Raw genomic sequence first — 8,763 nt, forward strand, 5'->3', positions numbered from 1 at the left:
TTCAAGCCTGGTATCTTCATCCTAAGTAGAGCGGTCAAGTACAATTTGTTGCTAATTACCAAACTGCCCATAATTACATAACGGTCACATTCGACATTTTTGACAATTTGGAGTTAATACCATGGAGAGCCGTCAAATGATAAATACTATCGATAAACTTACTAAAATCTGTAAGATTGTTCTAGAAAATTCGAAAAAAATACCAAGTTGTTTTGTCTCATTGGTAATTACAACCGCATAACAGTCACATTGAGATTATAAATAAGCCTCATAATATCATAGCAATGAAATTTCTATCAGAATTATTATCTGACTATTCACCTAGTATGCGATATGAGTTGTACAAAATATCAGCCTCAAATAAGCACTTTTGAGTTCCTGGTATTTTTTTGATATTTCAGTCTCCTCCCATACTGCCATAAAATGCACACTTGGTATTCAATTTACTCAATGCCTACTTTTGTCGAATGTTACAAATATGCAGTTATGGGCAGCAAAGTAATTTTGACAGCTGATCCAGAATAAGCGAAGTGTCACTATTACTTGCGTTATAATTAGAGTTACTGTGCACGTGCTGTAGCCTTAGGTGCAGAAGCTCATTGCTTGCAAGCACACGGGCGCGCTGTACATTGTGAGACCTTTTTTGGTGCCCTCGTTTTTCTTTCTTCATATCTGCCGATGCCCATTACATCTCAAAACAGGATAGGTAACTGTCAGCGGAATACGCCATCCGAATAGGGTCCTAAAGCCCTGTCCCAATTTTAGTGCCAAACGCTTAAGTTTAGGCCAAAAACACTTGTTTACTCAATTTTCTAATGTTTTCCGTTGGTTTGAGCCCAAAAAACATTTTTTTAGATTTTGTCACATTCTTTGGCTCAAACTCAAATTTTGGGTGTATTTTGTTTTCCGTGTCCCTTACGAAATGTCAGATAGGAACAACCCCAGTGGTCGAACTAAAACCCCTGTGGTGTTTTTGTCGACTAAGCGAACGTCAAACATGATCAAAAGTGTCAAGGTTCATTTATGGACCAAATTTTTAAATTAAAGTTTAAACATGTTATAGCCATTATTTGAGAGGGAAAAATTGCTATAGTAGTTACAATAACATGCTTTTTCGTGTTATTAAATAAAAACAAGATTTAATTAAAAATTTTAGGACCCAATTGCTATGAAGTTCAGGTGTCCATGGACTAGTAGTAAAACGGGGTAACTTTAATATTTTTTTTGGAAGACAATGTGAATATTTTTGCATTTTCTTTCAAATATTTATAATTTATATTTTTAAAACAAGTACTGGCTATCGATAAGGCAATCCATGAGACAGCTGCGATCAGATGGTTTTTGTTTACCATGAGCTTTTGACGTTTCGTGATCGGAGTGCCCGTTCGATTACAAAGGAAAATGTAAAGCTCCGAAAAAACTTGCATGTTTTGTTTACCCTTCCGTTTCAGTTGCATGCACACTTTTAGCTGTCAGTTCTATCGTGGAACGTCCTCATGGATAGCCTTATTGCAAGTTGAAAAATTGCATAAAAAATATTGTAAGGCGAAGTAGGCCGTCATTGAAGTTTGTTAGCGTCGTTGATGATTGTTGCTAATTCATCTCACGATTTCGAATCAAAGAAAATCAGTTGGTTTTGTACTGACACAGCTGAACAAGTATCAGCATCACGGAAAAAATGGAAAATACTAATTAGTATGAGATATATTATTTTTCATACATTATTCCTTTTTAATCATTGGTAATCTTAAAAATCAATCTTTGCTATATTACATTACTTCATGATGCTTATTATTGATTAATTTTTTGCCGTGCTTATCTAGAGATTCATGTTACTGTTCGGACTTACATCTGGTATCTGGTTTCATTCGGCTTCTAATCTCATCGAAATCCGATCACGTTCTTCAATAATTCATCAATGTCGCTTGAATTCGATATTATGTGATCGTTTAATAGTGTCGCGAGTGAAAACTGACAAACGAAGAACTGGAACGGAACGTGAAATTATTGCTCTAAACATCATAATTCATAGTAGATCACCCGCCATTATATCATTCTGTTTGCGAGTCTATTGTATCCAGTACTCATCTGAAATAACTACATTAAAGGAATTTTCATCCCAGGGAAGCTGTGGCAAGAAAAAATAACAAAATGAATTGGTGAATAGCTATAAGTTAAGTTTGTTTGTCGTATTCATATCGGTGTTTAGTAATCATATCTTACAATGTCAGTTCATTTTGCTAAAGGAGCTCCATTCCGAACATCGTGAGCAAATCAGAAGTAACTGCGGCAAGGATGTGGATAACGGATTTTAATCGATGCGGAAACGGATCGGAGGAAGAATAAACTATAAACAGGAAAGCTAAATACACTTATAAGGAATTAGATTTAAGATACAATTTAAATGAAAATAAACACTTTACATGCTGTTTTCCTCCCTCACGTTTAAGATTATTATGCATTTAAATGTATAACTCCCAAAAAATCATTCATCGATATAAAACCCGTTTATACTAGCCAAGCTTAATATATAAAAATGCATCGCAATGAGTGACTAGACCGAATATGGTTTTAGTATGGTATTTAAGCTATCTAGTGTAACGTTTTTGAAGCGTGTACTTTATGCATGTTAGCGCGTACAGTGATACTTTTTCAAGTCAATATAAACTATCAAGACTGAGTTTTATCACTTGGAAATTGCAGGCTGAAAAGTCATCATTGCTGCCAACACAAAGGACGGGCTACTTAGCCTTAAATGAATGGTATTCTGTCGGTTTTTTGTTTTCTGGGTTGCTTTGATAATGGATATGTAAACACAACCAAGCTATTTTTTGATATCATTGCAGTTGGCACTAAACTGGAGAATGGTAATAGAGAGCGTAGAATACGTTTTATGCATTTAGGTACAGAATTTATCAAAAAAAAACACTTACAAAAGTGTTTTAAGTTGAAACAATCATGTAAAACATTATTATTAGAGTAAAAAAATTGTATAAAATTTTATTTTTGATTGTTTATTGATTGATTCTTATGTTTTCTCATTGAATCCAACATAAATCAATCGATTTTGAAATTAAAATAAGAATATTCCGAACAAAATTGAATGAATCACGTAACATTTATAAGGCATTGCATACCTCTAGGCTTTTAACGTTATACGGAAATTTCTGACTTAGATTACAAATATGGCCCAAAGTTGTAAAAATTTTCGCTAAGAGATATGGGACCATACTCAAGTTCTAATATAACAAGGCTGTGAAAGATAAGTGACGAACGTGACGTGGGCAGATTGTTTATAAGCGTTTCGAAAATGCTATAATCGCATCATTTTCTTATATATAAAGTCTTTTATAAAGTATGAAATGTTCTCGATTCAAATGAAGACAGCTCTCACATGAAGTGTCAAACTAATATTCTTAGCTTTTGCATTCATTTTGCTTAACTGTTTAACAGGAATTAAGTTATTTCGTTTAGTATATAATGGGTCCTACACTATCAAAACTGCCCGCATTATCAAAGATACCCCGTTTTACTGTACCGTAAAATAGGGTGAAGATCATCAGTTTTGTTTTATAAAATCTCGTGAGATGCATATCTTCTTCTTCTTGGCATTAACGTCCTCACTTGGACAGAGCCTACTTCTCAGCTTAGTGTTCTTATGAGCACTTCCACAGTTATTAACTGAGAGCTTTCTTTGCCAAAGTTGCCATCTTCGCATTCGTATATCGTGTGGCAGGTACGATTATACTCTATGCCCAGGGAAGTCAAGGAAATTTCCATTACGAAAAGATCCTGGACGGCCTGGGAATCGAACCCAGACACCTTCAGCATGGCTTTGCTTAGTAGCCGCGGACTCTATAAATGTGAGAAACAATCTATTTAACTCTCTAATACCCACCTCTGCCTTTAGACGGGGTACCATTTGGAATTTTGTGTATTTTTGCTAAGCGCGCAAATCAAAATAATTTTATTTTTAGCTTAAACCTTGAGCCATAACACACATAATAGGAAAATTTTATATGGCTTCTGAAATATTTTTGTATTTATGAAACATGTTTGAAAAATTGTATTATTTTATAAATACAAATGCCTGTCTCTAGTTTAACGTGTAATACAAAAAATTGTACATTTTATATTTTTGTACAATCAATCTATCACAGATGAAGAGCCTGGTGGAATTTAAATAATCTCAAATCAAGTTTTCCGTTAGTTACACGGAAAATAAAATAAGTTCCAGGAAAAAATAAGAAATTTTATATATTTCTTAACTAAATTTTTTATTATTGTCAAACATCAGTACCAATAAGAGGCTTCAAGAAAGAAAATGAAAAAGGTTAGGGATGCTCAAAAATAAAAATAAAAAACCAAAATGCATAAATTTGTGAATACAAATGAATCATTGTCCAAAACATCAATTTTAGATAGCGAAAAATGATGCTTAGAACGAAAATAAAAATTTGGGTATTCGAGGGTTAATTTGAATATTGATGTAATTGTTACAAAATATTTATTGTTAGGATTACAATGGTAAACTTCAAAAGAGACTGGAAATGATGGATTGTCTGTATTCTGAGCACTTCCAGATTTAAGCTAGGTATGCTGTTCCGCTCAAGAAAAGTAAAAATTTCTGCTCAAGAAATGGTCAAGAAATTTCCTACAGTGAGCTCCATTTGAAATGACATTTCTTTTCAACTGTGTACTGCGATCAAAGAAAAATGCTTTTCTTGAGCACTTCTTGCAAGAAATTTCCCACGCATCGAGATAGGCGATTACTTTTCTGTTGAAGGGCATACTTTGCTTTACTAACTGAGAGCTAGTTTTTGCCAATTGAACATTTTTATATTCGTATAACGCGTGTCAAGCACGAAGATACTCTATTTCCTAAGTATTACAAGGAGTGAGGCCTGGAGATAATTTAGGGAGATAATTGTATACAGCTTGCAATTAATAATCGCACAAAATTCTAAATTGATTTAAAAAAAAACTTTTTCAAATCGACGTAAGGAACTTTAATATGATTTTGATATAATTAATTAAGAAGAATCACAACATGTCTTCTAAAACTGTTTTGAAATGAATTCTCTTTTTAACATTTTTTCGCCGTGTACTTCGCTTAAATTTTACAGACAATAAGCTCGCGCTCAAAAACTAGAGCTTTTCCATTATTCTCCACAAAAATTTGATGACAAAACGATCCATCGTTTTATTCAATTACTTACGACGCTTTTGTACCAGTGGGAAATCGACTTAAGTATGCAGTGTTATGGTTAGGTTACTTTGTCACTCCATATAACAGAGCGGTGAAAGTAGTGATTAGATTGCGAAAGTTGGAAATCCGGAAATTAAACGTTCTAAAACTAAAAAATCGATTTATTTTAAAGCGAAACGTATAGAATCTCGTCTGCGAAACACTTAGGATCGATAAATAAGTTTGTTCACATTTCAGACTTGTTCACTGGGAAAAAATTCGAGGATGGATGTCTTTCACATTTTGCGTTTTATGCAAAATATTAAAATACCCATTCAAATGAAAATCGGAGCCATATTGATCAGTTTTGCTTATTCATAAAAAAATTGTTTTGCAATTCATAAAAAAATCAGTTTGTTTCACTTAATAAGTGTTCATGGCATTTTTTGTCTCTTTTAATTACGTAACTAATACCTCATTTTCGAAATAATGTTCGTGCAATTTCATTTTTCCAGAAGCTATTCCAACTATTTATTATTAAATTTTGCAGGGTTTATACCGAATCATTTAAGGGTATTTTGTTAGTGAACCTGGAGAAATGATAAAGAATTTCTTGACATAACTTTTGAATGAAAATTTTAAAACAATTGAAAAAAAATCCATTGTCATTATTATTCACAAATCTCATTCTTCCGGTACTCTGATAACTCATCAAGTTCATCCTCAAAAACTCTTAAGTTGCCAGAAGTATTACTCCAGAAAGCTTTTACCCTGCTTTCCCTGTAGTAGTTTCTGGAGCAGTCGATGAGAATCACGAATAAACTATACTTCTTCAGAGACTCTGGAAAATATGTCTGAAGGATCTTGACAAATTCCTGTAGATATTTCTGGGGAAATTTCTAAACGAAATTCCTGAATCAATATTTTAAGGAACGTCCGATCTATCTAACATCAGATTACTTTTTAAAGAAAATCGATAAACAACCTACTTTGATGCAAATCTGGAAGAAGTTCTTGGAAAACTATTGAGCATTCACATGAAAGGTTCCTGGAGGTTTTTCAAAAGTAAAATCAATTAACATATTGAAGCAATTTTTAAAAAATTCTGGTATTCTATATTAGACACATTGAACTTTTTTAGAGTACCAGTCAACGGATAAAACAAGAGAATCATTAAGTATAATCTATATGGTTTATTACCACCCTCACATTCCGTCATCCAGTCCGCCAAATGTCAACAAACCATTACAATAACTCACGGATTTTCGACTTTTTCAAACAAACTTGATATTCCACCCGGGAGAACAAAGCCGACCTTTTTGGCCAACAACGAACCGTCAGACACCAAACTTTTTTAATCCTCACAAAATGATGAACCATTGCAATATATTCATAACCGAATATTGCATCTCTCCATTATACAGCGTTCTGAGTATCGCCATAATTTTCACTCGAGCAAGCGTCATCATATTTGTTGCCAAACGTCGATCAACTTCCAGATCCAGAACTCATCTAATTTGCATTAATCACCGAGTTAAAAAAGCTGCGTACAGTCCCCCGGCATTTGGTCACCGCACCGGTAACACAATATCCACTATAAATTCGATTTTTATCGCCGTCATAACAATAACGACAATTTTGCACACCAACGATTCGAGAATTCTGAATCCGAAATACCGCAAGGATCTCCATTTGGACTGGCTTTCGCAATCAATGGTTCCATAAATCATACAACTATTCTTGCGATTGGTTCGCCTTCTTTGAACTACTTTTATGTTTCAATTCCAACTAGCTTCCTTCATTATTAACGATTTCCCTTAAAAATTTCCTAAAAATCTAATCAAGCTTCTAACAAATCTAATCACCTTAAATTCACCCACGCACTGATTGGCAAGCAGTTCCGATTTGCACTTCCGGAATTTCTACACTCACTAAAACCAGAAAGTACACAGCACTCACAGCAATCGACCGAACTGGCGAACAACTAACGAACCGTAGTAGGCTAAGCGAAATGCGCGCGCGCGTGCGAAGCGAATGATCCGGAATATCGTGTGCTTCCTCGGCGGGCAGCAAAATTTTACTGATTCCTTGGGCGACTCCATCGGCCGTCTTTATTGGGTGTTGTTGTAGTATCGTATAGTATAATATTGGCTGGCTGCCTTCCGTACTATGCTTATTTCGAAAAAAAAGAAACGAGACACAATGCTTCTGCCACTCGGTCCATCCCGATTGGAAGAACATAGCAAACTTACAACAATCGCATACCAGAATGAGCTATTTTACCCCGACTTATTTCTGAATTAATATTATATGGACGACGTTAGAAGATGCCTTGGAAATTTGCAAAGCATGGTTTGTAACCACTTCCATAAACGTTCCACAACTTTTTGTTATGCTCTAAGTATTAAAATACTTCAGAGTGTTGTTTTCCAGGTGTTATTCATACTAATTTGAGGTATTGATTTGTGATTCCTATATTAATTTCATGATGATATTCGTTTGCCATGGCCTTCTGCTCGGAATGTGTCGAAGTCGACGCGACGCGGCCGTTGGATATTTTCGCTAATCTCTTTCGGTAGGACTGAAGACATTCGGTAGTATTGGGACGGGAAGGTGCGCGCGTCAACTCGCTCAACGGAGTTCGATTCCATACGCTGCACTAGGTATTCGATTGGCGCGATGGCAGCATGCTTTGGCTGGCTGAATATGTTGCGCGAAGACGCGTCATCGCCCGCGCCGACTACTAGGATTGAGCTTTTTGAAGACATAATCCGGTGACGACGAGAGAGAGATTTTCTGCTCGCGCAGACACTCTTCGCAGAAGAGCAATCCTTTTTCTGAGCAGGGAAGGATCTTTCGATCTTTTCCATTGTATCCGGGCTTTAGGTGAGAAACCGATGCTGCTATGCTTTTGAAGATGATTGCATGCATACTTATTGAAGACCCATAGCAATGGCGTTGGTGTTGCACGTTCTCTCTGAAATTATTATCGAATGGTTTTGCGTTGAGTGCCAGAACTCTTTTTTAAATTATTTTGATAATTTGGTAAGCTCAAGCGCCGTCAGGCGTAGCGAAGCCGAATTCATTTGTTTTGGTTTACAAAATCTTGTTTTCTGCTTGAACATCTATGTTAGTTTTGAGGAATCGTGAAACTAGCGGTTTGATCGAGGATAGGCAATACAATTTTCTTTAGGTAGAATTATATTTAAAGGTTTGAGTGTCTCAGCATCAATGTGGCGTAGGATGCTACTTATTTTTCAAAATTTCTCAAAACCAAAAATTTGTGTGCTCTGTAATGTCTACCTATATCAAGTGATAGTCATAACACTACCCTATGACTCTGGTACTTTTTACTTGTTCGTACCTACTGGATTTCTGGGCTATAAATACTGGCTGCTGTGTGCACAGAAGGGAGACGCTTCCCGGACTGTGGACTGATTAATATATTATTTTAATCTTTATTTGCAGGATATAAAAGTGGCTACGAGGATCATGGAAACGTGTGTTGGCAATTATCGTTTTTTAGGTGGCGAGTTTGCCAATTTTATTTATTTGAGTATGGTGAAATTGCCAAT

The 8,763-nt window shown here is 35.3% G+C and overlaps 1 protein-coding gene across 1 annotated transcript in view; it reads right to left on the minus strand.

Moving 5' to 3' along the window:
* LOC5566240 overlaps window positions 1–7,294 on the minus strand; it is a 323,292-nt gene extending 315,998 nt beyond the window's left edge. The window contains exon 1 of the mRNA XM_021840417.1: window positions 7,054–7,294. The gene's annotated coding sequence lies outside the window, so the exon portion shown is untranslated. The remainder of the gene's footprint in view (window positions 1–7,053) is intronic.
* Between the last annotated feature and the right edge of the window lie 1,469 nt (window positions 7,295–8,763).

This window comes from Aedes aegypti, chromosome 1 (assembly GCF_002204515.2).
Source record: "Aedes aegypti strain LVP_AGWG chromosome 1, AaegL5.0 Primary Assembly, whole genome shotgun sequence".
In the NCBI taxonomy this organism is placed as follows: Eukaryota; Metazoa; Arthropoda; class Insecta; order Diptera; family Culicidae; genus Aedes; species Aedes aegypti.